Source organism: Anomaloglossus baeobatrachus, chromosome 5 (assembly GCF_048569485.1).
Source record: "Anomaloglossus baeobatrachus isolate aAnoBae1 chromosome 5, aAnoBae1.hap1, whole genome shotgun sequence".
NCBI lineage: Eukaryota > Metazoa > Chordata > Amphibia > Anura > Aromobatidae > Anomaloglossus > Anomaloglossus baeobatrachus.
Window position 1 is genome coordinate 481,730,254 of NC_134357.1, and position 25,602 is coordinate 481,755,855.

Here is a 25,602-nt window from a genome sequence, read left to right on the forward strand (position 1 = left end):
CCGGCAAAGCGCACGGAAGAAGTGACATGTCACTTCTTAGAACGCAGCGCTTCGGCAGCAGCCGAAGCGCTGCGCTCTAAAACGCCACGTGCGCACGGCCCCTGCACAATCTCTATAGACTGTGCAGGGGACGCAGGACGCACGCAGTTACGCTGCGCTACAAAGCGCAGCGTAACTGCATGTATTTAAAAAACGTGCGCACATAGCCTTATAACACAGTGCAATATTTCTGCATTGCAGTTTTTTGTAATGTTAGCAATCTGATATTAAAGGGAAACTGTCACCAGATTTGGTGACTATAAACTGCGGCCACCACCAGGGGGCTCTTATATACAGCATTCTAACATGCTGTATATAGGAGCCCAGGCCGCTGTGTAGAACGTAAAAATCACTTGATAATACTTACCTAAGGGGTGGTGCGGTGCAGATGGGTCAGATGGATGTCTCCGTTCTCCGGGTGCAGCGCCTCCTCTTTCGGCCATCTTTGTCCTCCCTCTTCTGAAGCTGGGGTGTATGACGTGTTTTTCACTCCCATCATCCATAAGCTAAAACTTGGCACTCTTTATCACTCTTATAACACAGTGCAATATATCTGCATTGCAGTTTTTTGTAATGTTAGCAATCTGATATTAAAGGGAACCTGTCACCAGATTTGGTGACTATAAACTGCGGCCACCACCAGTGGGCTCTTATATACAGCATTCTCACATGCTGTATATTAGAGCCCAGATCGCTGTGTAGAACGTAAAAATCCCTTTATAATACTCATCTAAGGTGCGGTGCGGTGCAGATGGGTCAGCTGGGTGTCTTCATTCTCCGGGTACGTCGCCTCCTCTTTCGGCCATCTTTGTCCTCCTTCCTCTGAAGACTGGGTGCATGACGCATCCTAGGTCATCCACACGCGCCGGCAATGAGGTCCTGTGCAGGCGCACTATAATACTTTGATCTGCCCTGCCTTCACTATAAGTTTGTGTTGCATCAAGTACATTACATGCAAAATTTATTCATGGGTTAAATTCTCGCAAATCAAAGTTCATCACTATTCGCTTATCTGTTATAGCTACAAATTGGACACAATGTTCTACTTCAGGGAAATAGGCAGTGAATGGTTGGATGAGGACTGAAGTTTTCGGTGGCTGAGCCCTTCTTGGTGGCTCCCTTTTACCTTCTTAACATCTTCACCTTTTATATTGTAAGAAGATCCGTGTGTGGAATGAAACCTCTTTTCAGGCTTTTGGAAACCACAATGTACATTAGCTCTTGCTCGGTACTCTATCAAGACTTGGTTTTTTTATGGAGACCATTATACAAGCTTACTGTGTTGCTTTTGTGCTTGCGAAGATTTACAATACGTTCCCTTCCTCTAATCATTTAGGAAAATATATGATTTAATTGGATTTGTGAAATGCGGCTCTCCGGTTACATGAGACTACACTGGAGAATTTGTGTAAGGTAAATTTAATTTCTCCGATTATAAAGTAGAGAAAGCAAAATGACTCGAGCAGCTCATAAAGTTAATTGTGTATTTATTGTTCTCGCTTTATTTTTATAGGTTACAACATGTTTAATGGTTTAATATTATGTGCATTAGTGTATTTACCCCTTCCTATTGTAATTCATTTAATTACGACCAAGCAAGGCGCAAAAGTTGCCAAACTCTTTCCTACCATAGTGCATTGGTTTAGCTTGTAAGGTGTGGGGTGTGGGAAGTGGTTAATCCTTATCCTCCTTTTCTAAAATGTTTATGTTGTATTTTAAGTGTTTTAATTTTCCTTTTTAAGATACTCCCAAATTTCTCTCAAGTGTTTGTTGCCCCCTTTTGTTACGTATGCCTCTCTGGGCCTTTTTGTATCTGTATTGAACCATCCACAGTGTGCTGTGGCAACATAAAATCCTGCCACCTCCACTGACTGCAAGAAACTGAGAGGGGAATTTGGTAAGTGTAAGGCTATGTGTAGCGCCCCTGAAGTCATCAGGGTGCTACAAGGTTCTGCATCCCCACCAGGATGCAGGGCCAACCCCCTTAAGGACCCAGAACCCCAGTGCCGGTAACACCAAAAACCCAGGTAATCCCAATTTTCCCCAACAATCCCCCATACAATGGTACCTAGCTAGGGTGGGACCATGGATGGCTGCCTAGAGGTGGAGCCACTCCAGTCCACTAGTTATCCAGGTGGGAGGGGCAGACTGTGGAGAGTAGTCAGTAGATAGTCTCTGACAGGCGAGGAGTAAACGTGGAGGTGAAGTGACACCCTGACTTGGGTTGATGGTGACCTGGTACCCAGGAAAGGTGGTTGCCAGTGGAGTACGGTGGAGTACTCCCGGAACTACGCACCAACAGGGTACAGGACCCTAGGATAGGAAAGAGCTTCAAGCCGACCTGTTAACAACTGCACAGCAAAGGGGGCCATCAAGGACCTTGCTGACCCTAAAGAATCCAAAGACTCAGTAGCAAAGGGAGAACTGGGGACAGGACCAGAAACTCCAACCCCACAGGGTTCACGCTACCGTCAGATGGACAGAGGTGGACAAACCACAGACCGGGGACCACCAGTGTTCCATACCACGGGGACCCACTTACCAGAGACTGGCGCAGGGGAAGAAGGTACCAGACAACCAGACTGGCACTGGGACGAAGGGGACCTGGAGGTGAAACCAGCCAGTCTTGTGCAACCAGTTAACACCTGAAAAGTGAGTAAACCAGTTGCACTGAATACCTGTCTGGGCTCCTTCTTCCGACGTCCACCGCACCATACACTTGCTGGGGCAATGCCCTATTTGTGGAGGGACTACCAAATTAGCTGCTAATACCATCAGCCCCAGTAAGGACAGTCTGCAGCGGCGGCTCCCTACACTTAGCCGCAACGGCATCACAAATAATTTTATTCACAAATCCCCTGTAAATATCCCCCATTACAAAAAAGGCCCAGGGCACGGAACCGGGCAATGGCCACCACCGTGACATTCCCAATAGAGACACTGCCCGGGTACTACATATGTACGCACGCTGCATCTTTTTTTGACCACAAAGATGCAGCGTTTTTATCTTGTGGTGACCACAAATATGCAGCGTTTTTATCTTTGTGGTGACTACAAAGAGCAGCGTTTTTGGCCTGTCAGGCCTCTACTAAAGTGAGCTGCGGGATTAGAGCTGACGTCACTCAAGTGATGTGCGGTGATACCGCAAAACACATGAGTGACCTTGTGCCGCCCCCGTGTCAGCAGCCGGGCTGCTCGGATCTGGATACGCGGTGGCTCGAGGGGCGTCCGGACCCAGGGGTCGTGCGGCCACTCAAATGAAGGGGGTATTTCCAGGGGATTGTATTTAGAGTTCATGATGCCACCCGTGGTGTGTGGTAATGTGGAGTACCACCGCTGCAGTTGCGAGTACACAGGGGCGATGGAGTGGGAGAGCCGGATGTTAGAACCCTCCACGGGGACTTGGTGATGGTGTTCAGGGAGTGCCATGGAGAGTGAAGGGGGTCACTTGCGTACTCACTCAGTCCAAGAAGCTGACACCGACTACTGGATAAACCAAAGTTCTGGACACCGCTGCCGCTGAGGGGAGCTAGTTTGGGTCCCATCCCCGCTGGTGTTGCCTGGTGATCTGTGACCTTACTCTTGGCACTAAGTTATCTCTTCTTTTGGTCCTGGTAGCATAAAACTAGTAGGGTCCCGCTCCCCAGTGTGGCTAACTGTGGGAGCTTGCTCTCAGGGTTCACGTTTGGGATTTTCTGGACCGTTTCAGTGGAAAGTCCTATCCCCCTCGTTGCGCTAGTACCCCAATTTTGGAGTGGGTGGAGAGCGGATCTTGAAGGCTCCGTTCTCGTTGGGTAAATTGTCAGGTTACCTGAAGCTACTCCCTGACCTAGGGTCCACGTACCCCGTCATGTCCTGGTCCCAGCCCGGTGATGGTACAAGGCCGCCGGCTGTCCTCCTCGACAGTTCCGTGCCAGTTGTCACGATCCCCTGCGACCAGGGGTCCAGCTCCTACTAGGCACAGACCACTGTCTGCCACCTAGTTGCTTCCAAGGAGCCCAGCTCCTGACCTCCTCTCTCCTTCACCTCCTACGCTTCACTCCTCCAACCTTCACTCTCAAACTCCAAACTTCGACTCTCTGACACTCCTGACCTCCCCTTAACCAACCCCCCAAGTGGGCGACGCTATTCCACTCAGGCCGGCCACTGGTGTGTCTGGTGGGTGTGGTACAGAGTGTACCTAGGACTTTAATTGACTGATGTTGGCATCACCATGTAGTTGGGGACCCGTAACCAAGGAGGAGGTGGATATTGCACAGAAGGGCAGATTGCACAATACCCTGTGATGACCTGATAGTCCAGGGGCATCACAACCTCAGTCCAGGGGCATCACAACCTCACCGCTGATCTCGCGGCTCATTTCAGAGGACTCCAGCTGTCACCGCACATCACCTGACTGGAGTCACCGCTGATCTCACGCGGCTCACTTCAGCTGCGGCCTGATATGCGGTAACAGGTGGAGGACTCCAGTCAGGTGATGTGCATGATGTGTGGTGATAGTTGGAGTCCTCCACCTGTTACCACAAATCCGGCCGCGACTTAAGTGAGCTCGAGATCAGTCAGGTGATGTGCAGTGACACCTGAAGTCACCGCTGATCCCGCGCGGCTCACTTCCCTTGCGGCCTGACCCTCACAGCGAGCAGTCATGTTCTATGGCTGCTCGCTGTGATTGTCAGATGTAGCAAAGCTGGATGTGTCGTGGGATCTCGTGAGGATTACGTCGGACCTTGAGGTGTTTTTTAGGGGTTAATAAAGTGGTAAAAGAGGGGGCTTTTTGTGTTTTATTTCAAATAAAGGATTTTCTGGGTGATTCTTTTTATTTACTTTCACTTGCAGCTTAGTGATGAGGGGGTGTCTCTTAGATTCCTGCCATCACTAAGCTAGGACTTAGTGGCAGCTGTGGGCTGCCATTAACTCATTATTACCCAGATTGCCACCACACCAGGGTAATTGGGATGAGCCAGGTAGAGTCCCGGGACTGTTGCATCTAATAGAAGCGACATTTCCGGGCGGCTGCTGGCTGATATTTTAAGGCTGGGGTCTCCCCATAATGTGAGGCTCCCCATCCTGAGAATACCAGCCCTCAGCCGTGTGGCTTTACAAATTGGTTGGTATCAAAATTGGGGGGGCGGCAAGCTGTTTTTTTAAATTATTTATTTATTTATTTATTTTACTGCACAATATAGACCTTCCCACCGGCGGCTGTGATTGGTTGCAGTGAAACAGCTGTCACTCAGCTTGGGGGCGGGTCTGCCTGCAACCAATCACAGCCACTGGTGAGCAGGGAAGGAGTGAATATGTTATGAGCCTAATGAGCGGCTGGCTCTGGAAGATGAAAGAGCTGCCGCGGCAGCAGTGTGACAGCTAACTGGTGATTGGTGAGTGCGAAGCACTTGCTCCTACCCCTTTGCGCCTGATTCTGGTCCCCATAGACTTTATTTGGGGAGTAGTATCTGGCCAAATACCAGCGATCAATCCCCGCCGACCCGGAGTCTAGTCAAAAAATGCACCAAAACGCATGTAAAATAACAACTTGCATTTTTATTGCAGTTTTCCACACCTCATTGAATTCAATGGGTGACAAAAGCAGTGAAAAACGCCAAAAGAATTGGCATGCTGCATCTTTGTGGTCACCACAGAGACGCAGCCAAAAAAAACCTGCAAGATGCAGACAGCAAAAATGAAATCTCATAGACTTTGCTGGGGAAGGAAATTCATGCAGTTTTGAGAGCAAAACTTCACCCAAAAAATGCGCAAAAACTTGGCAAAAAACGCAGCGTGCGCACATAGCCTAAAGGAGATGAAAAGCTGCCAACACTCCTCCTTCAAGAAATTTTGGTTATAAAATGCATTGCCATGTGTTAAATTCTGTTTTGTCTTGTTTGTGTGCTGCTGCAGTGGATTGACTGCAGATAAGATTATTTATTGGGACCAGCTCAAGATGGGAAAAGTTGCATGGGCACACAAAAAAATGTACTGATTATTGTTCAGATAATCATTACCGTTTAGAAGTAACTGACCTATGGTCTAGCTGCGTGCAGACATGCATAGAAAGGGTGCATTGTGTGCAAAGAGGGGCAATACCATATATATTAGATAGCATGTTATGAAGGATAGCAAAGATTAAGTAGCAGCAGAATGAGGTCTTATCACAGTCCAGTAGGCCTAACTAATGGTACGGAGCACTGGTCAGGGGAAGCAGCAAGGCGAGGTCCTTATTACAGGCGAGGAGGCCTAAGCAATGATATGGAATATAGCTCAGGGGGCACAGTATGATGAGGTACTTAGCCCAGGCCAGGAGGCCTACCTAAAGCTACAGACCATTACTCGGGATGGCAGTAGGACGAGGTCCTTACCTTAGGTCAGGAGATCTAACTAATGGTACAAAACATTACTCAGTAGCAGCAATAGGACGAGGTCCTTACCCTAGGCCAGGAGGCCTAACTAATAGTATGGAGAATCACTCAGGGGGAACAACAGGACAAGATCCTTAGCTCAGGCCAGGAGGCCTGACTAAAGGTACAAAATTGCTCAGGGCGAACTGTAGAACGAGGTCCTTAAGAGAACTAAGGAAGGAATCCTCATATAAGGCAAGTGGGTCGTAAGCAAACAATTACTAAAGAAGAAGTGTGTGTGTTACCATACTGGGACAAAAGTTCTCCTACGGAGAGCTGAAGATGCAGTAGCACATCAAGGAGCGTGTAGCACTTATTGAACGGACTTTGAGAGTGTAAGTGAGGAGTCTTACCAGTGTACCTCAGCTACTGAGGTCCTATTGTGACGCCCTGGGCAAGCCAGGGATCACAGGTCATAACACCACCACACCCTACACCCCAGTTAGGAACACCAAGGCTAACCTAAAATCCTTGTTGCCTTCCTCCAGGGGCTGATGTCCACACCAGGGGGTGGGCCAGGCGGTTGGCTCCGCCCACCGAGGAGTTCACAGCCCTGGAGGTGTGCGAACCAGGCAGAGATCAGTTTAGGAAGTGAAAGTAGAAGGAGGTGAAGTGGTAGAGGAGCTTGAGTGAAGGAGTAAAAAGGAACAGTTAAGAAAGCCTGAAGCTGGTCCGGGTGTGTGCCCCCGACTGAGAGACAGCAAGGTCAGCAGACGGCGGTGACTGTCTGCAGGGGTGACTGCTTGGAAGTTGCTGGAAGGACCGCGGACGGGTGGTGGCCCGGCGGTACCGGAGCGGTATACGAAGAGCAGTCAGCACCATTGGCAGGGGCCTTTCGGATCCCGGCAAGGCTAGGAGTCGCCGTGAATTTGCCAAATCCGTTAGTGAAGGGGACCTCTGGGTCTACCAACAACCAAGTCCCGATTGAAGGCAACAGTCCAACCGTTGGAGAGAGACACCGCCACCACCAGGGCACCAGTTTCTCAGGGCCAGCGCCTGCGGGCAAAGTAGGGCTCCTCCGGCCCATATCCAAGCCGGGGAGCGGGTTACCGGTGGGAACCCATCGCAACCATCATCATCTTAGGTGCAGGAAAAGGGACCGTCACCGTCAACTACTGGGGAAAAGCAAGTGCAGCCGTCCGTGGGAACCGTCTTTCCAGCCGTGTGTTTTACCGAGAACTGTGTCACCGTCTCAGGCTGAGTGAGTACCACAGTGCCGCAAGGCACAGCGCTGCCCCCGCGTCCCTGCACCCCACCAAGCCCTGCACCACGCACCTCATCACTGGGCCCCGGGGCAACAACCCCCTACCCACAGAGGGGAGAACCAACAACTTTGCTGCTCCCTGTCATCAGTCCCCGGGATCCCCATACAGAGCAGCGGTGGTGTCAACAAATCACCACAACCGTGGGTGGCGTCACGGACAATAAACTATCCCAAATCCCAATCCCCTTTCACTCACGGGCGAGGAGCGCCGCTCGAGTCCCCAGGATCCAGCCCATCGCTCGAGCCACCGAGCAGCAGCAGCAGGCCGCAGCAGCCGCAGCGGCAGCCGGACCCGAGCAATGGGAGAGCGCGGCGTCCCCTCCTCCGCCCGCGACAACTTGGCGTCACGAACAGGATCTTACCGCTCTGCCGTTGGGTAGAGGTGCGCCTTGTGACCGCCGGAGGTATCCGGCCAGAAAATTTCAGAAGTCGCCATCTTTGGCGCGAAAAGTTCCCGCTCGAGCGTCTTCTCGATTAGTAGAGGCGCGAAGGCTAAAACCCCGCCCCGATAGAGGAGGGGCCGGAAAGAGGCTAAGGGGGACGAAATGGCGACTGGTCGCATGTAGCCGCGGCTATAAAAGCAGGGACGCCAGGACTCTGCAGACATCTTGTTCCTGGGAGAAGCCGCCAGCAACATGTGGATGCCGTCCTGCAGCACCGTAGCCCCCGCGCCTGGAACCGCGGCGTGGGTGGAGATCCGGACCGCGCAGCTCTACCAAAGGCTGCAGGTCAAGATGCAGCTCCTCATGGAGGAGTGGGAGACTGACATGGCGGATGTCATAGCGACTGTGCGGAGACGCGAGGAGGAAGCGGAGGAAGGGAGGGTGAGTGACCCATGCCCCGATGCCCTTGAAGGGCCGGTCACCGCGGCTGCGGGACCCGGTCCAAACCCTCTCCCCCTGCTGCCTCCCTCGCCACCCGTCTTGGAAGCCGTGACCCCGCCACTAGGCCCGCTACCACCGCAACCGCTAGTGATACCCAGCATGTCCGCCCAGGCGGACCGACCTGCAGCCGGAGCCCGTAGTCGACCGGAGGTGCTGCCATGGAAAGCCCCGAAAACCGAACCGGAGGTGTCCCCCGAGAAAGTCCCCGAGCCGGAGCCGATGACCCGGTCCGTGCCGAAGGCCCAACTGCGGAAAGCCCCTGTGCCCATCCCCCATACCTCGGCTGAGGTTGCGCCGGGTTGCCGCTGCAAGGCGGCGCCCAAGGCCAAGACGCCGCGGGACCAGCCGCCCAGATCCCTGACAGTGGGCAGCATCCAGAATGTCCCGCGGGGCCCGACCCATGCGCCGGAGCTCGCAGCAGCGCCGTACTGGGACAGGGAGCCGGTACCGTTGGGCCTGGAGATCGGTGAGAGGGAGAGGAAGAAAGCGGAGCTGGTGGCCCGTGCAATCAGAGAGAAGGAGAGTCTGAGACAAGCGACTTTCCATGTCCGGGGCCCGCTGTATGAGGGACAGGTGAGGCGGTTTGATGTCCACCGGGGCTATGGGTTTATTTATGAACCGGGCCTGGAGGCCGAAGTGTTTATAGCCTGGCGGGATGTGAATGCCCACCTGCCCGAGGAGCACCCCGTTCGTAACCTGATGCCGGGCGACATAGTGCAGTACACCCGGCACTGTGGAGAGAGGGGGTGGTTTGCCCTAGATGCGAAGTTGAGGGGCAGCCAAGAGTCCCGTGTGAGCGCCGCGCCCCCTCCCTCAGGTGATGGTGAGGACTCTGAGTGACGGCAGCGGAGCACCGTTGCACCGTCCCCGTTGGGACCACCAGTCAGTATGTTTACATGTTTGAAATGATGAAAAATGAAAAATGATTACCGTGAAGTTCACCTGATTAGCCATGTGATTTGAAACCGGTCGTTGCCGGCACCGTTGTCCCCGAGGGGACCCCTTAGCCGCATAGGAACTCCTATGGACAAGCCCGTGAACTTGCAGGGCAACCACAAACGTTAAGTGGCTTGTAAATAGAAATGATGTTTTGTTGCAGCAACCGTAACCGCCTCCGGAGAGGCAGGTTGGAGGGAGGGCCCGCAGTGGAGCAGGCTGGGGCCCAGCCACCACAGGAACCGGTGGCTACCCTCTGGAGGGGAAGGACAGATCCCGCTCGGGTAACTTGTGCTGGACTGGGGTCAAGGGGTGCTGCCTGGGTTTTAGGGGCAGCATCAGGGCCAGGTTACTTGGGTGGGAGAGAGCGGCAGCCGCAACCGTTTTAATGTTACCGTTTGCAACGTTCAAGTACCGAACCTCCCGATGTGGGATGATGTCATAAATTGTTATAAAGCTGAGTGGAGGATACCGGGCACCGCTGATCCCTGTATGGCTGACAAAGCTGTGCTTTCAGGCAGGTGGAGACCCGTAGAAGCAAGGTTACTTGCGAAACGGCTGCCGTCATCCGACGTGGCACACCCTCATCCTCCCTCACTACCTGTACCCCTGATGTGATCGTGGAATAAAAAGAAAAATATTTTATTCGACCTTTGGAGTGCGACCTTTCATCTCTTCATTGTGGATCATAAATTGTTATGTTTACCTTTTTATATATTTTCAGAAAATAAAACCGGTGTTGGACGGGCAGCCCGCGGACGGTCTGCATTTTGCTAAGGGGGAATGTGACGCCCTGGGCAAGCCAGGGGTCACAGGTCATGACACCACCACACCCTACACCCCAGTTAGGAACACCAAGGCTAACCTAAAATCCTTGTTGCCTTCCTCCAGGGGCTGATGTCCACACAAGGGGGTGGGCCAGGCGGTTGGCTCCGCCCACCAAGGAGTTCACAGCCCTGGAGGCGGGAGAACCAGGCAGTGATCAGTTTAGGAAGTGAAAGTAGAAGGAGGTGAAGTGGTAGAGGAGCTTGAGTGATGGAGTAAAAAGGAACAGTTAAGAAAGCCTGAAGCTGGTCCGGGTGTGTGCCCCGGACTGAGAGACAGCAAGGTCAGCAGACGGCGGTGACTGTCTGCAGGGGTGACTGCTCGGAGGTTGCTGGAAGGACCGCGGACGGGTGGTGGCCCGGCGGTACCGGAGCGGTATACGAAGAGCAGTCAGCACCATTGGCAGGGGCCTTTCGGATCCCAGCAACGCTAGGAGTCGCCGTGAATTTGCCAAATCCGTTAGTGAAGGGGACCTCTGGGTCTCCCAACAACCAAGTCCCGATTGAAGGCAACAGTCCAACCGTTGGAGAGAGACACCGCCACCGCCAGGGCACCAGTTTCTCAGGGCCAGCGCCTGCGGGCAAAGTAGGGCTCCTCCGGCCCATATCCAAGCCGGGGAGCGGGTTACCGGTGGGAACTCATCGCAACCATCATCATCTTAGGTGCAGGAAAAGGGACCGTCACCGTCAACTACTGGGGAAAAGCAAGTGCAGCCGTCCGTGGGAACCGTCTTTCCAGCCGTGTGTTTTACCGAGAACTGTGTCACCGTCTCAGGCTGAGTGAGTACCACAGTGCCGCAAGGCAAAGCGCTGCCCCCGCGTCCCTGCACCCCACCAAGCCCTGCACCACGCACCTCATCACTGGGCCCCGGGGCAACAACCCCCTACCCACGGAGGGGAGAACCAACAACTTTGCTGCTCCCTGTCATCAGTCCCCGGGATCCCCATACAGAGCAGCGGTGGTGTCAACAAATCACCACAACCGTGGGTGGCGTCACGGACAATAAACTGTCCCAAATCCCAATCCCCTTTCACTCACGGGCGAGGAGCGCTGCTCGAGTCCCCGGGATCCGGCCCAGCACTCGAGCCACCGAGCAGCAGCAGCAGGCCGCAGCGGCAGCCGGACCCGAGCAGTGGGAGAGCGCGGCGTCCCCTCCTCCGCCCACGACACTATCAATTCAACTGAGAGTTAAGAGTAGCTCCGAGTGGCCGTAGAGACCCAACTTGACCCGTATAGTCCTCACAGGAAAGTTTCCCATAATGGTTTGCTGGACTGTTGTAACATCTAATGGGACTTATGTACTGCCATGTCTATAAAGTGCCTACCTCTGAATCGTACAGAAGGAGCATTCATGAAGTGTATTGCCTGCTATTTGATGTATATACTTCTCATGAAGCTGTTATTTAGTAAAAAAAAAAAAAAAAGTCTATTTTTGGACTTTAACATCCCTCATGCATCTCCATTCCATGTAGTCCTGGCCAACCATGTAAAATGGCAATATGAAGTCTGCAGAGGCATGTTGCCAAGGCAACAGCATCACACAACTAGTCAGGACCCCCACTTTCCTGTGGTGTGGCAGGGTGTAGTAGATGATGAGCCCACCTACATCTATCATTCCTGACCACATTACATAATAGCAGTGTAGCGCCCATGAACCTGTCAAGGTACTGCATCCTGTCAAACATATAGGGCTTACCCCCAAGGACCTGGAAGACCAGTGCCAGTAACATCAAAACACATAAACATCCCCAGTTTCCCTCTCCCAATCAATGGTGACTGACTAGTTTGGGACACAATGGATGGCCATCCAGGGGTGGAGCCGATCAAGTCCACTAGACGACAACCAGGGGGGAGGAGTGAGACAGCAGGACAGTCTAATGTGACAGTCAGTTGTATGAGACGGACGTGTCTTCAGACGGGGTCGTGTAGTAGTGACCTAGCTGGTGAAGGAGAGAGGTTGCCAGGGAGGGTACGACAAGGTGCCCCTGGAACCATAGCACTGGCCGGGCACAGGGCCCTAGGTAAGGCGAACGCTTCAGGCTACCTGACAAATATCTGCACAGTGAGGGGACCATTCAGGACCTCACTGACCCAAGAATCTGGGGGCATCAGCAGTAACGAGAGAGCCAGGGACCGGAACAGATCACCGACCCTACAGGGTTTACACTGCCCGCCGTACGGACTAGAGACTGAACGAAACAGGAGGGGACCCCTAGATGCTCCAAGCCACGGGGTTCCACCAACCAGTGAGAGGTGCAGAGGAAAGAAGCCACCAGGTTACCACAGCGGCACTGGGACTAAAAGGACCATGGGTTGAAACCAGCCATCCTCAGTGAACCAGCATTACCTCTGCTGTTGCACTGCATTTCCATCGTGTGGTCTCCCTTCTTTCCATGCTGCACTCCATCATTCACCGACTGGGGCTCGGCCCTACTTGCGGAGGGCCCAGCATCCAAGCTGTCATCACCACCAGTCCCAGTGGTAATAGACTGTGCAGCGGCAGCTCCATCAACCTAGCCGCAACCCGCAAGTGGCATCACGACATAAACTCTCTATTCTCCCCTGTATATAACCCAGTTTTCAAGTGACTCCCAGGGTCACAGAACTGGGCATCGGCCATTACACACCATACATGACATAGCATCCCCATACGTATACGGCCCGGGATCGAGTACCCCATAGCCCTCACGAACAGGATGCGGACTGGACCCATTAACACCGGGTGACGTGCGCCTTATGGACTGTTTTTGTAACTTATGCAACTACCGCCATTTTGTGTAAAAACTGACTGCGCCATCACTGTGGTGAAAGCGCGCGGAAAAGGAGACTCCGCCCCCTGTGAGTGTGCAACATGTAAAATTGAAAGTAAGAGCAGGGGGCCGGAAGAGCCTGCTGAAGAATGCTCCCCCGTGCGCTACGAGAATGGCAGCTCCGGATAACCAGCCAAGCAAGCCAGGCTGTTGTGGGACCAGGATGGCTGAAAAACTGGGACCGGAGAGAGGTGAGGTGTCTGCCCCAAGGGACAGAAGACCAGATCAGTCTAGTGTCGGGACTGTTATCTGGTTAGAAGGAGATGTGGAGCGGCTTTGCATACGCATGCGGGTGCAGCTCCTTCAACAGACCGAGGACTGGCGTGCAGAAATAATAATAATAATAATAATCTTTATTTCTATAGCGCCAACATATTCCGCAGCGCTTTACAATTCAGGAGGAACATATACATATCATATACATAAACATATACAAACAAGTAACAATTATAGAGGCTACAATATTTAAAAGGAAAAATGGCAACCCTGCTCGTGAGAGCTTACAATCTACAATGAGATGGGGGGAGGGGCAAGGTACAAGTGTTTATTTAAAAATGCAGGGGATAGTGGTCGTGTGAGCCCAGGAGGAACGGGCCTTGCAAAAGGAGCGGCGCCAGGAGCAGGTAGGAGCAGAAACCTCCCAGGCCCCGCCAGTTCCCTCGGCAGTGGAACTAGTCCCATCCCCGGCCACAGATAGGGCCACACTGCCTCCTTTTCACGGCCAGACCAGACCATTTATGTAACATCCGCCTGCAACCACAGTCTCAGGATGGCTGTCATGGAGAGGCTAGAGGCAAGCCACTCACTGAGCACGATTCCGAGAACATTGAAACCCTTTAACCCCTCTACAGGGATCTGGAATTACTACAGGGCCCCAGAGATCACTACCTGTGGAAGTCCACAGAAGAGTAGTCGTCAGGTAGGGTTAAACCAGGAGATAGGGAAAAGGGACAAAATCAGCAGACAAGAGCGAAATCAGGTCAAAACAGAAGATGGCAGCAAGGTACAAAAATGGCAGGCAGGAGAGTTGTCAGAGAGCCAGGAGGGGTCAAAACACAGTGATCAAATATACAGAGCAGGTAGAACCATAGACAAGCAGTACTACAAAACTATATCTGGCAGCGACAAGCAGACAGGAGGGGGAATTAGAAGGGTGTGGTGTCTTCATATTGGCTGTAGCTGAAAGGTAGTTACTTCAGCTGGAAGACACATGACACCACAGTCAGGTGGCCATCAAGGTAAAAAAGGGGTTAATGACAGCTGTAAGTTGTCAAAAATCACAGCTGCCACTAAACCCTATATTAGTAGTGGGTAGGGGTCTATGAGACTCCCTTATTACTATTCCTGTAAGTAAAAAGAAACAAAAAACACAGATGAAAAATCTTTATTTAAAAAAAAACGAAGCAAAACACCCTTTTGCTCCAATTTAATAACTTCCAAAACACCCAGGTCCAACGTAAACCACGCCACAACATTCCATGACTATCCCGACTCTGCTACATACTGAAGTCGCAGTGCGTGGGCACATTAGAGAACATGACTGCCCGCTGCGGCTTCAGGCAGACACTGACTGAGCTGCAGCTGTGGGTGGTGATGTCACTGAGTTTACCTGCAGTGACAGCTGAAGGTTCCCATAAGTTTTTTTGCCAGACGATGCAGATTTTGTGCTGGAATTTATAAACCAAATACCTGCAGCATATCTACATCTCATGGCAAAAAAAAACTGCATAAAAACCGCATCATGTTCTGTTTTTGTTGTGGGTAAAAAGATGCAGATTTGGTGCAGGAATTTGGTGTATAAATTTCAGCACCAAATCTGAAATTCTTGGTAAAAAAAATGCAGTTTAGGTGCGGTTTTCTGCCAGGAGATATAGATTTGGTGCTGGAATTAATACACCAATTTCCTGCAACAAATCTGCATCTCCTGGCAAAAAAATGCATCAAAACTGCATCGCATGAAGTACATGCCTCAAGTGAATTTTTTCTGAGAATGCAGCTTTGTATGAATCAATGGGCGACGTGGGACATTACTCCACTGGAAACTTCCAGGATTTCTTTTTAATTATTAAATTGGTGACCAAGAGAGTGTGGGGGAGTCTTTATTCACCAATTGAATTAAGTTGGAACTTCAAGGATTTTTTTGCATTAATAAATTGGTAAACAAGGGAGTGTGAGGAGTCTTTATTCATATAAACAATTTTCCTGTGTGTGTGTTTTTCTTTTACATTACACTTACCGGGTTAGTAATGGGGGTGTCTGATTGACACCTCTCCATTACTAACCCCAGGGCATGATGACAGCTGTTCATACACAGCTGACATCAACCACCAAAAAATTACCCCAATTGCGATCGCACCAGGGCAATCAGGAAGAGCCAGGGCGATGCATCAGAATTGGTGCATCCAATGGATACATCCCTTCTGCTATTTTTAGGCTAGGAAGGGCCAAATAACCATGGGCCTTACCAGCCTTATAATATCAGCTGGCATCTGTTTGCTTTGGGTGGTTATCAAAAAATAGGGGAACCCCATGCCATTTTTTAAAATTATTTATTTATTAATTAGTTGAACAAGGCTGAAAACACCATTTAGTGCCCCATGAAAGGCACTAAAGGATGCAAGTGTACAATATGTAGTGGGGACTTATTTTGCCTTTGTCTACTTTCAGAGGACAGCGTGTGCCAAGCCTCACGTCACCGGGTCCTATATATACCCGATGATGGTATGCGGCTGGCTATTTACAGCTATGCTAGTACTTGGCACGGCTGTGATAACTGTAAAAGTGCCCACGGCCAAAAAGCTTGTTGATTGTCTGTGCTGCAGCCTTTTAACAAACTTTATTCAGCATACTAACAGCATCCAAACTCCAAACTCGACCATGGACTTCTGTGAGAAGTCTGTGTTCGAGTTCGAGAACCGGTACAGACTTCAAACTTTACAGTTCAGGTTTGCTCATATCTATCTATGAGATTTCCAAGTCTAAAGGGGGCTTTACATGGAGCAACATCGCTAGCGATATCGCTAGCGATGGCACCCGCCCCCGTCGTTTGTGCGACACGAGCAATTTGCTGCCCGTGGCGCACAATATCGTTTGGAGCCAACACACGTACTTACCTGCCTAGCGACGTCGCTGTTGCCGGCAAATTGCCTCCTTTCTAAGGGGGTGGTTTGTGCGGCGTCACAGCGGCATCACTAAGTGGCCGCCCAATAGAAGCGGAGGGGCGGAGATGAGCAGCCGTAACATCCCGCCCACCTCCTTCCTTCCTGATTGACGGCGGCCGCAGGTAAGCTGTAGTTCGGCATTCCCTTGGTGTCACACGTAGCGATGTGTTCTGCCTCAGGAACGACGAACAACCTGCGTCCTCAACAATCAACGATTTTTTGAAAACAAACGACGTGTCAACGATGGATGATTTGGTGAGTATTTTCCATCGTTAACACTCGCTCGTTGGTGTCACACGCAACAACGTCACTAACGATGCCGGATGTGCATCACGGAATCCGTGACCCCGGCAATATATCGTTAGATACGTCGTTGCGTGTAACGGGGCCTTAACAGCAATCGGGAAGAGCCAGGCAAAGCAACAGAATTGGTGCATCTAATGGATGCGCTACTTCTGGGGCAGCTGCGGGCTGCTATTTTTAGGCTGGGAAAGGCCAAATAACCATGGGCCTTTCCAGTACTTAGCATGTATGTGATGGCTGTGGAAGTGCCCACAGCTAAAAAGATTGTTGATTGGCTGGGCTGCAGCCATGTAAAAAACTTTATTCAGCATCCGAACTTCAAACTCAACCACGAACGTCTGTGAGAAGTCTGTGTTCGAGTTAAAGCACCAGTATGGACTCCAAACTTTACAATTTGGGTTTGCTCATCCCATCTATTAGATTTTCAAGTCTTTTATGTTACCAAAATGTCTGCTACTTAAATTTGATAAAATCAGTCTGAATTTAATTATTTTTCTAACGTAAATAAATAAATAAATGACTAAATAAATTAATGTTAGTAACGTCAAAGAATTTAAAACAGCATATGATGACATCAAGTTCCTTATCGCATATCGGTCAAAATTAATGACTTGTTTTAGATACCTTAAATACACAGCAGGAGAAAAACTACACTATTGCGCTAGCGTCATATCAGGTAACACATAATTTACAGTATTTCCCTTCTCTGTAATTATATGGCCACTAAATAACACAGGGAGGAATTGGTTATTTTTGCCACGTACTATTAAAATATTTCATTAGTTTTGAAGTTCTCCAGAAGGTTCAAGCTCCAGCTCCAGCGACCAGAGCTCTCCAGTAGCAGAAACAAACTAAAGATTTAGGGGACTCGGATGTTACTTCACAAAACTTGTGTGGTTAAAAGTGTATTAGTTTATGGGTAGAAGAGAAGAAATATCAGCTTGTAAGTATAGAAGAACATGGACCTGTCTTGTTATGTTTCATGAATAATCTAATATAATATTACTTCTTTGTGCACATATTCATATGATGGGACTAAGTTTTTTCCATAATTACATTTCAAGGTGGAGTTTTTCGAAAAATTGGTTTAAGAGGGTCGACTCCAAAAGGTTACTAATTTTTTATTTTTTCTTTAAACTAAAACTTTTGAAAGACTATTCATAATCACTACTAATGTAAAACCCATTTTATGTTCAGTTTTTCGAGGTTTTTCTAATGCGCCCGGTGGTGGAAAAAAAATGCAGGTTACTTTTTTGAAGCAGCTCCTAATGGAAAACATTCTAAACTAAGCACTGTCTAATCAAGAGGCTTCAATAGAAAAAAAAATTCCAAAAATACTTGAAAAACCCTTGATAACCACATCATGAAAAACTCCACGAAATGGGAAAACGCCACAAACTTCGCAAAGGTTATTTGAATAGGGAGTCTTTTTGCTGTAAAAACTTTTGTTGAGGATTTAAAAAGTTTCCACTCATTTTCCATTTAAATACTCCTTGAAAAACTCCATGTGCAGGTAGCCAAAGAACGAGCATTTCCAAAAGTTGTTTTCATTAGAAAACTCGTAGTTTGTTGCCCGCCTATAAAAAATATACTTCTGCACATACACTTAAGCGGGCTTTACACGCTACGATATCGTTAATGTTTTATCGTCGGGGTCACGTTGTTAGTGACGCACATCCGGTGTCATTAACGATATCGCAGCGTGTGATACTTACCAGCGACCTTAAGCAACCTCAAAAATGGTGAAAATCGTTCACCATGGAGAGGTCGTCCCAAAACCAAAAATCGGTAATGGTTGATTATCGATGTGGTACGTCGCTCCTGCGGCAGCACACATTGCTATGTGTGACACCGCAGGAGCGAGGAACGTCTCCTCACCTGCCGCCGGCCCCAATGCGGAAGGATGGAGGTGGGAGGGATGTTACATCCCGCTCAGCTCTGCCCCTCCGCTTTGATTGGCCGGCCGCTTAGTGACATCACGGTGACGTCACTGTGATGCCGAACGTCCCTCCCCCTTGAGGAAGGGATTGTTCGGCAGTAACAGCGATGACGCCGACCAGGTAAGTGCGTGTGACGCTGCCGTACCGATAATGTTCGCTGTGGCAGCGATCACACAATATCGCATCCACGACGGGGGCGGGTGCTTACACGCTCGATATCGCTAGCAATTGCTAGCAATGTCGTAGCGTGTAAAGCTCGCTTTAGATTTAAGAATGTGGATCACATTCATCAAGACTAATTAGAGCTTAGTACAATCTGTCTACATGTAAAGGGGTTAGTTTTAGTAATAAGTGAATATTTCAAAATTCCAATTTGACCATTCCCTCTAATTTTGCCAGGAAATTACATTTTTGTCTAATTAATTTGATAAAAATCAAGGGTTCATTATTATCTTGTGGTTTTCTCTCTTGACCCTTTTGCATAATAAACCAATGGTGAAAATAGGTAAAAGTTTATACTTGCCTCTCTCCGTTCTTCACTCTAGTCAGTGCAGCTATCTAGTGGGTCATTTCGCTCCAATATTCATTCACAGGCTTTCAGTATAATTTACATCACAGTTACCATACCGTCTTTGGCATCCTTGGTGCCTGGTAGGCGCCGTAAAGGCTTAGTAAGTAATCCAGGACTTGATCAGACCTTATTGTGGAGTGAAGAAGACTGTTGACCTGTGATTGAAGACTGGACCTGGACAACCAAATGGAAAGCTGGGCAGGCAAGGAGAGGGCAATTAAGGGGTCAGAATTAGAATGCTTCTACTACCTGCTTCCAGATCTCCTGTCTGCCTTCAGCCTCCACTACTTCTACTACCTGCTTCCCAGTTTCCTATCTGTCTGACTGTATCCTCCAGTGCTTCTACTACCTGTATCCCAGTCTTTTGTCTGCCTGCATCCTCCAGTGCATCTACTAGCTGCTTCACAGTCTTTTATCTGCCTGTGTCCTCTAGTGTTTCTATTACCTGCTTCTTGATCTCTTGTCTGCCTTTGGTCTCCAGTGCATCTACTATTTGCTTCCTGGGTTTCCTGTCTGCCTTCAGCCTCCAGTGCTTCCACTACCTGATCCCCAGTCTACTGTCTGCCTGCGTCCTCCAGTGCTTCTATTACCTGTTTCCCGGTCTCCTGTTGGCCTGTATCCTCCAGTGCTTCTACTACCTGCTGTTCTGTCTTCGCTCTGCCTGTGTTCACCAGTGCTTTTACTACCAATTTCCCAAGTGCCTCACCTGACTGCTGCACTAATTTGTATAGCCAATAAGCCCACCCAGACTTTGGGTTTGGAGGATCCACCTCACCAGGTAAGCTAAGATAGTCTCACTCCAGATAGACAGTCTTATGAATTAGAGATCCACAATGAATTTCAGCACCACACCATATCCATTCCATGCTCCCTCCACACCCTATTTCCTAACTCCTCATATGTTGGATGGGACACTTGGGCACAAGAAACCTTCCAGAGTCATTGGTTTCTGTGAGGCCATGAATAGTTTGGGGTAATTTCATTTCTAGCCTGATTTTTTTTTACTTTTATAGAGTGTTGGCAAGAATTGAAAAAATATGATTAATAGGTCTGTTCAGGCCCAATCAGAAGAGATCGATTTCCAGAAATTCAAAAAGAACAATAGTTTTGTCATTGACAGGAATAGTTAATGGAAGTTCACCACACCCCTTCATAAAGAGTGAAAAACATGACTAATAGTTTTCTAATAGCTGAGATTTAACGTGACTCAATGTGGAAATAATACATAAGGAATTGATAAGTTTAATAAAAATGAAAACAAATATCTCGGCATTAACCTTCAGTCCAACATTTGGAACTTGGAAAGACATTGTGTCTGTGATTACCAAATTCTGCTCATTCATTATGCTGGAGAGTAGCCTCCTCTCCACCAGAATGGTGTAAAGGGGCCCCCCTGATTTAGCTAGTGATTGGATCCCAGGAGTTTGACCCTCACATTCAGTCATTTATGGTATGGTTAATTAATATTCTGTAACAGTCTATGTTGCTAAATCTTTTGGGGAGAAGTCCCTGCAAAGGAAAAATGTTTTTTAGAGGGGTTGCCTTTTTTTTCTTTTATAAACTGGGATCCTGACCAGAATTTCTTGTTACATCTGATGGTAAAAATGAGGCTCAATTGTTTAAAACATTTTAGATTATGCTGAGTTCTTTTTATTATTATTATTATTATTATTGTTCTTATTATTATTATTGTTCTTCTTTTTATTATTATTATTTACTTATTTTATTTATTTTTCTGTTTTTATTTTGAAGTGGTTTTGTCGCGATGTGATTGTAGAATAGAGAGGGACAAGGACTCCTATGTTGTCCCTCAGGCTATCCTTAACTTTAAGGTTACCCCTAATGGTGGAGATGCCTAAGTCTCCTGTCTTGCTATGCTACTGACCAGAACTAATCTGATTCCCCTCTCCCACCAGGGAAGGAAGGGGCAGGAGTGAGATAGAAACACAAATAAAGACAGACAGGGGAAAACCAAAACTCTGACACACTGCAAACTCCCAGAACAAACAGTAAGAGACTAAGGAGAAAAGCAAGAGCAGGAAGGTAGCAACAAAAGATAACAAGGGTTAAAGGGAACCTGTCACTACTGTTACTGTTCATATGAAGAGTATCTTTAGTGGCTTCATTGTTTCCTAAAGAGGTTTTGAAAAACATCTGATGGGAAAAAAGGGCATGTCGCTTCTTAGAAGCAGATACTAAAGAAAACTTTTCCAAAATTGGCCATTCAAAAGGCTGCAACAAACACTTCACTGGAAACAAAGTCTTAAAATCTTCAAAACTGAGGTTTTTATAAACATCAACAACTGTCATGGCGGTGTCAGGATCTGTTCAGACTACAGATTCTCGTCAAAATTTCAAATATAACTGGACTCCTGCGCTGTCGGAAGAAGATGGTCAGCAGTAATGGTTAAATGTGATTTTATTAGGCATTTCAGAGATCACATCTCCTTCCTCAGATAAATGACACATGTACATAGTTACACTACACAATGGAGGCTATATATCGCCTTGTGGATTTAAAAAAAAAAAAAAAGGCGCGCAAGGCAACAGATAGTCACCTGATTCCGCCTGATAACTTCTCTGATGTCTGTGATCAGCGTCGACGAACAGAGTTGTAGTTCATAGGCAGGCTAGCAAGAGTTAATCTCTGCTGGGCTGCTTGTTAGTCTTCTTTGATCACATGTTGAGGGGGAGCCAATCACATCTGTTTCCCTCCTATATATGCTGACTGGATCTTTCAATGAAAGCTGTAGTTTATCTAAACTGGTCTGTTGAGCTGTTGTGATGCAGACTAACTGGTGGTTGTAATATGTGTTGCTGTGTGGAGTTAAAGGCAACCTGTCACCACGTTTTTGGCCTACAAGCTGCGGCCACCACCACTGGGTTCTTATATACAGTATTCTAATATGCTCTATATAAGAGCCTAGGCCACTGTGTAGAACATAAAAAAACACTCCGGTGCACAACAGTTGGATGGGTGGCACCGTTCTCCATGACCAGCGCCTCCCCTTTCGGCCATCTTGGTCTTCCTTATTCTGAAGCCGCGGTGCATGACACGTCTACATCATACACACGAGCCGGCATTGAGGTCCTGTGCCGGCGCACTTTGATTTGCCCTGCTCAGGGCAGATCAAAGTATTGTAGTGCACCTGGGAAGGACCTCAACGCCGGCACATGTGTATGATGTAGACTTGTCATCCACTGCGGCTTCAGAATAAGGCTACTTTCACACTTGCGTTGGACGGCTTCCGTAGCATTGCGTTGTGTGACAGATGTAACGGATGTGTTGCATATAGTGGCACAATGGATGCTACGGATCGTACAAAATAACGAAAAGCCTTTATTTTTTTTTTTCTTCTTTATAGTTTTACGGGCAGCAGACTATTGTGAACGATCAGCTGATCGCTCTCAATAGCCAGCGGCCGATCGCTCAGCTGAGCACTCTCACATGCCGGCGGCCGGGCATGCCGGCGGGCGGACGCTCAGCTGATTGCTCTCACATGCCGGTGGCCGGGCATGACGGTGGGCGGGCGCTCAGCTGAGCACTCTCCTCACATGCCGGTGGCCGGGCGCTCAGCTGATTGCTCTCACATGCCGGTGGCCGGGCATGACGGTGGGCGGGCGCTCAGCTGAGCACTCTCACATGCCGGCGGCCGGGCATGCCGGCGGGCGGACGCTCAGCTGATTGCTCTCACATGCCGGCGGCCGGGCATGCCGGCGGGCAGGCGCTCAGCTGAGCGCTCTCACATGCCGGGCATGCCGGCGGCCGGTCGCTCAGCTGATCGCTCTCACATGCCGGCGGGCGGGCGCTCAGCTGAACGTTCGGCCACCGAAAGACAAAATAACGTTTGTGATTTAACCCCTTAACGACCCTTGACGTACTGGGTACGTCATGGTGACATGGTGCTAAACGACCCATGAAGTACCCAGTACGTCATGGCGAAATCGCGGCCCCGGAGCCCCCGGTGCGATCGGTGTAATAAAATAGTAGATTCGGGAAGGAGGGGACCTCTGCCTGACCTCAGGAGGGGTGGTGCCTCCTCCCCGAACCTACAGAGGCTGTGATTGGCTGATTAACGCCGCTCAGCCAATTACAGTCACTGTAATGTTTCAGCCATTGAAAATGGCTGGAACATTGAAATCCAGCCCTGATCAGAGCAGCTGTATCTCTGATCATTGGCTGGAGCTGGGTGATCGGTGCTTCACCCGCCCCCAGCTCTGATTGGAGAGACCGGTCTTGTGACCGATCTCTCCAATCACCGTAGATCTGGTGCCGGTGACCTGTGTCCGTCCCTGAAAGATGAGGAGAGCGGTCGCCCATCGGTAAGTTATAGCCCCCCGATCCACCACTGTCCCCGCCCCATCGCTGTCCTCAATTGCCCCGCCGCTGCACCCGATCCGCCACTGCCCCCGATCGCCACGCCGCTGTCCCCGCCACTGTCCCCGATCACCCCGCCGCTGTCCCGGATCGCCACCGCCAGGCACGCCGCTGTCCCCGCCGCCACCGTCAGCCACGCCGCTGTCCCCGCTACTGTCACCGCCACTGTCCCCACCACCGCCAGCCACGCCGCTGTACCCGATCAACCCGCCGCTGTCCCCGATCGCCACCGCCAGCTACGCCGCTGTCCCCGCCACTGTCCCCACCGCCACCGCCAGCCATGCCGCTGTACCCACTACTGTCACCGCTGTTGTCCCCACCACCGCCAGCCACGCCGCTGTACCCGATCACCCCGCCGCTGTCCCCGATCGCCACCACCAGCCACGCCGCTGTCCCCGCCACCGCCAGCCACGCTGATGTACATGATCACCCCGCCGCTGTCCCCGATCGCCACCACCAGCCACGTCACTGTCCCCGCCAGCCACGCTGCTGTCCCCACCACGCCTGCCACTGTCCACACCGCCACCGCCAGCCACACCGCTGTCCCCATCGCACCCACCTTTTTCAGCCGCCGCTGCCCCCGAATCAGCCGCCACTATTCCCGATCGGCCGCCGCCTCCTCCATTGGCTGCTTCTTCTCCATCCGCCACTACACCTCCCCCCCTCCTCCTCCATGTGCTGCAAGCTGCCCCCCTCCATGTGCTGCCTAACCCCCCTCCATGTGCTGCCCCCCCCCCTCCATGTGCTGCCTCCCCCCCCTCCATGTGCTGCCTCCCCCCCTCCATGTGCTGCCTCCCCCGCTCTATGTGCTGCCTCCCCCCCTCCATGTGCTGCCTCCCCCCCTCCATGGGCTGCCTTTCCCCTCTCCTCTATGTGCTGCCTGCCTCCCCTGCTGCCTCCCCCCCCTCCTCCATGTGCTGCCCCCTCCATGTGCTGCCTCCCCTGCTTCCTCCCCCCCTCATGTGCCATCGCTCTATCCCATCAGACTCTGCCCCCCTCCCCGATCTGCTGCTTGCTCTCTCCCATCCTCTTTATCTTCTGCCACCTCTCACCCTCCTCAATCTGTTGCCTCCTTCATCTGCTGCCTCTTCTGTCTGCTGTGATCCTGCTGCCTAGATCCATCCTGTAAGGTAGCTCCTCCATCCGCTGCGCCATTTCCCATCCTCTGCGCCATTTCCCATCCTCTGCCACTCCTCCATTCACTGCGCCCTTTCCCATCCTCTGCCGCTCCTCCATCCGCTGCGCCCTTTCCCATCCTCTGCCGCTCCTCCATCCGCTGCGCCCTTTCCCATCCTCTGTCGCTCCTCCATCCGCTGCGCCCTTTCCCATCTTCCGTCCGCTGCGTCCTTTCTCATCTACCGCCCCTCCATCCGCCGCCGCAACCTCTCGCATCGCATTATCTAGCGCAGTTGCTCGCTTCCAGACTGGAGCGGATGATGCAATGCGAGACTCATGCATTGCTCTCATATTTGGCACTGGTCTTAGTGGCAGGCGCTCATATTTTTTTTATTCATTTTTTTTTTTTTACTGACGTCCGTATTTTTTATTTCACCAAACTAATTTTTTTGTATATGGGGTGGGTCTAGTTTCCAAAATGGGGTCACATGTGGGGGAGCTCCATTGTTTAGGCACCTCAGGGGGGTCTCCAAACGCAACATGGCGTCCGCTAATAATTCCAACCACTTTTGCTGTGAAATGGCGCTCCTTCTCTTCTGAGCCCCGCCGTGCGCCCAAACAATTGATTTCCACCACATATGAGGTATCATCTTACTCAGGAGAAATTGCACAATACTTTTTATGGTGCATTTTTTCCTGATACCCTTGTGGAAAAAAAAGCTTCCTGTTTGAAAAAACAATTTTGTGGTAAAAAAATAAAATATTTTCACGGCTGAACATTACAAACTTTTGTGAAGCCTCCAGGGGCTCAAAGTGCTCACTAAACAGCTAGATAAATTCCATGAGGGCTCTAGTTTTCAAAATGGGGTCACTTGTGGGGGAGCTCCATTGTTTAGGCACCTCAGGGGGTCTTCAAACCCGACATGGGGTCCTCTAATCAGAGCAGCTAATTTTGCACTCAAAAATTCAAATGGCGCTCC

General features: G+C 50.2%; 1 long non-coding RNA gene across 1 annotated transcript in view; it reads left to right on the forward strand.

Moving 5' to 3' along the window:
• LOC142310370 (uncharacterized) overlaps positions 1 to 25,602 on the forward strand; it is a 201,661-nt gene that overhangs the window by 22,793 nt on the left and 153,266 nt on the right. The gene's annotated exons all lie outside the window — the stretch shown is intronic.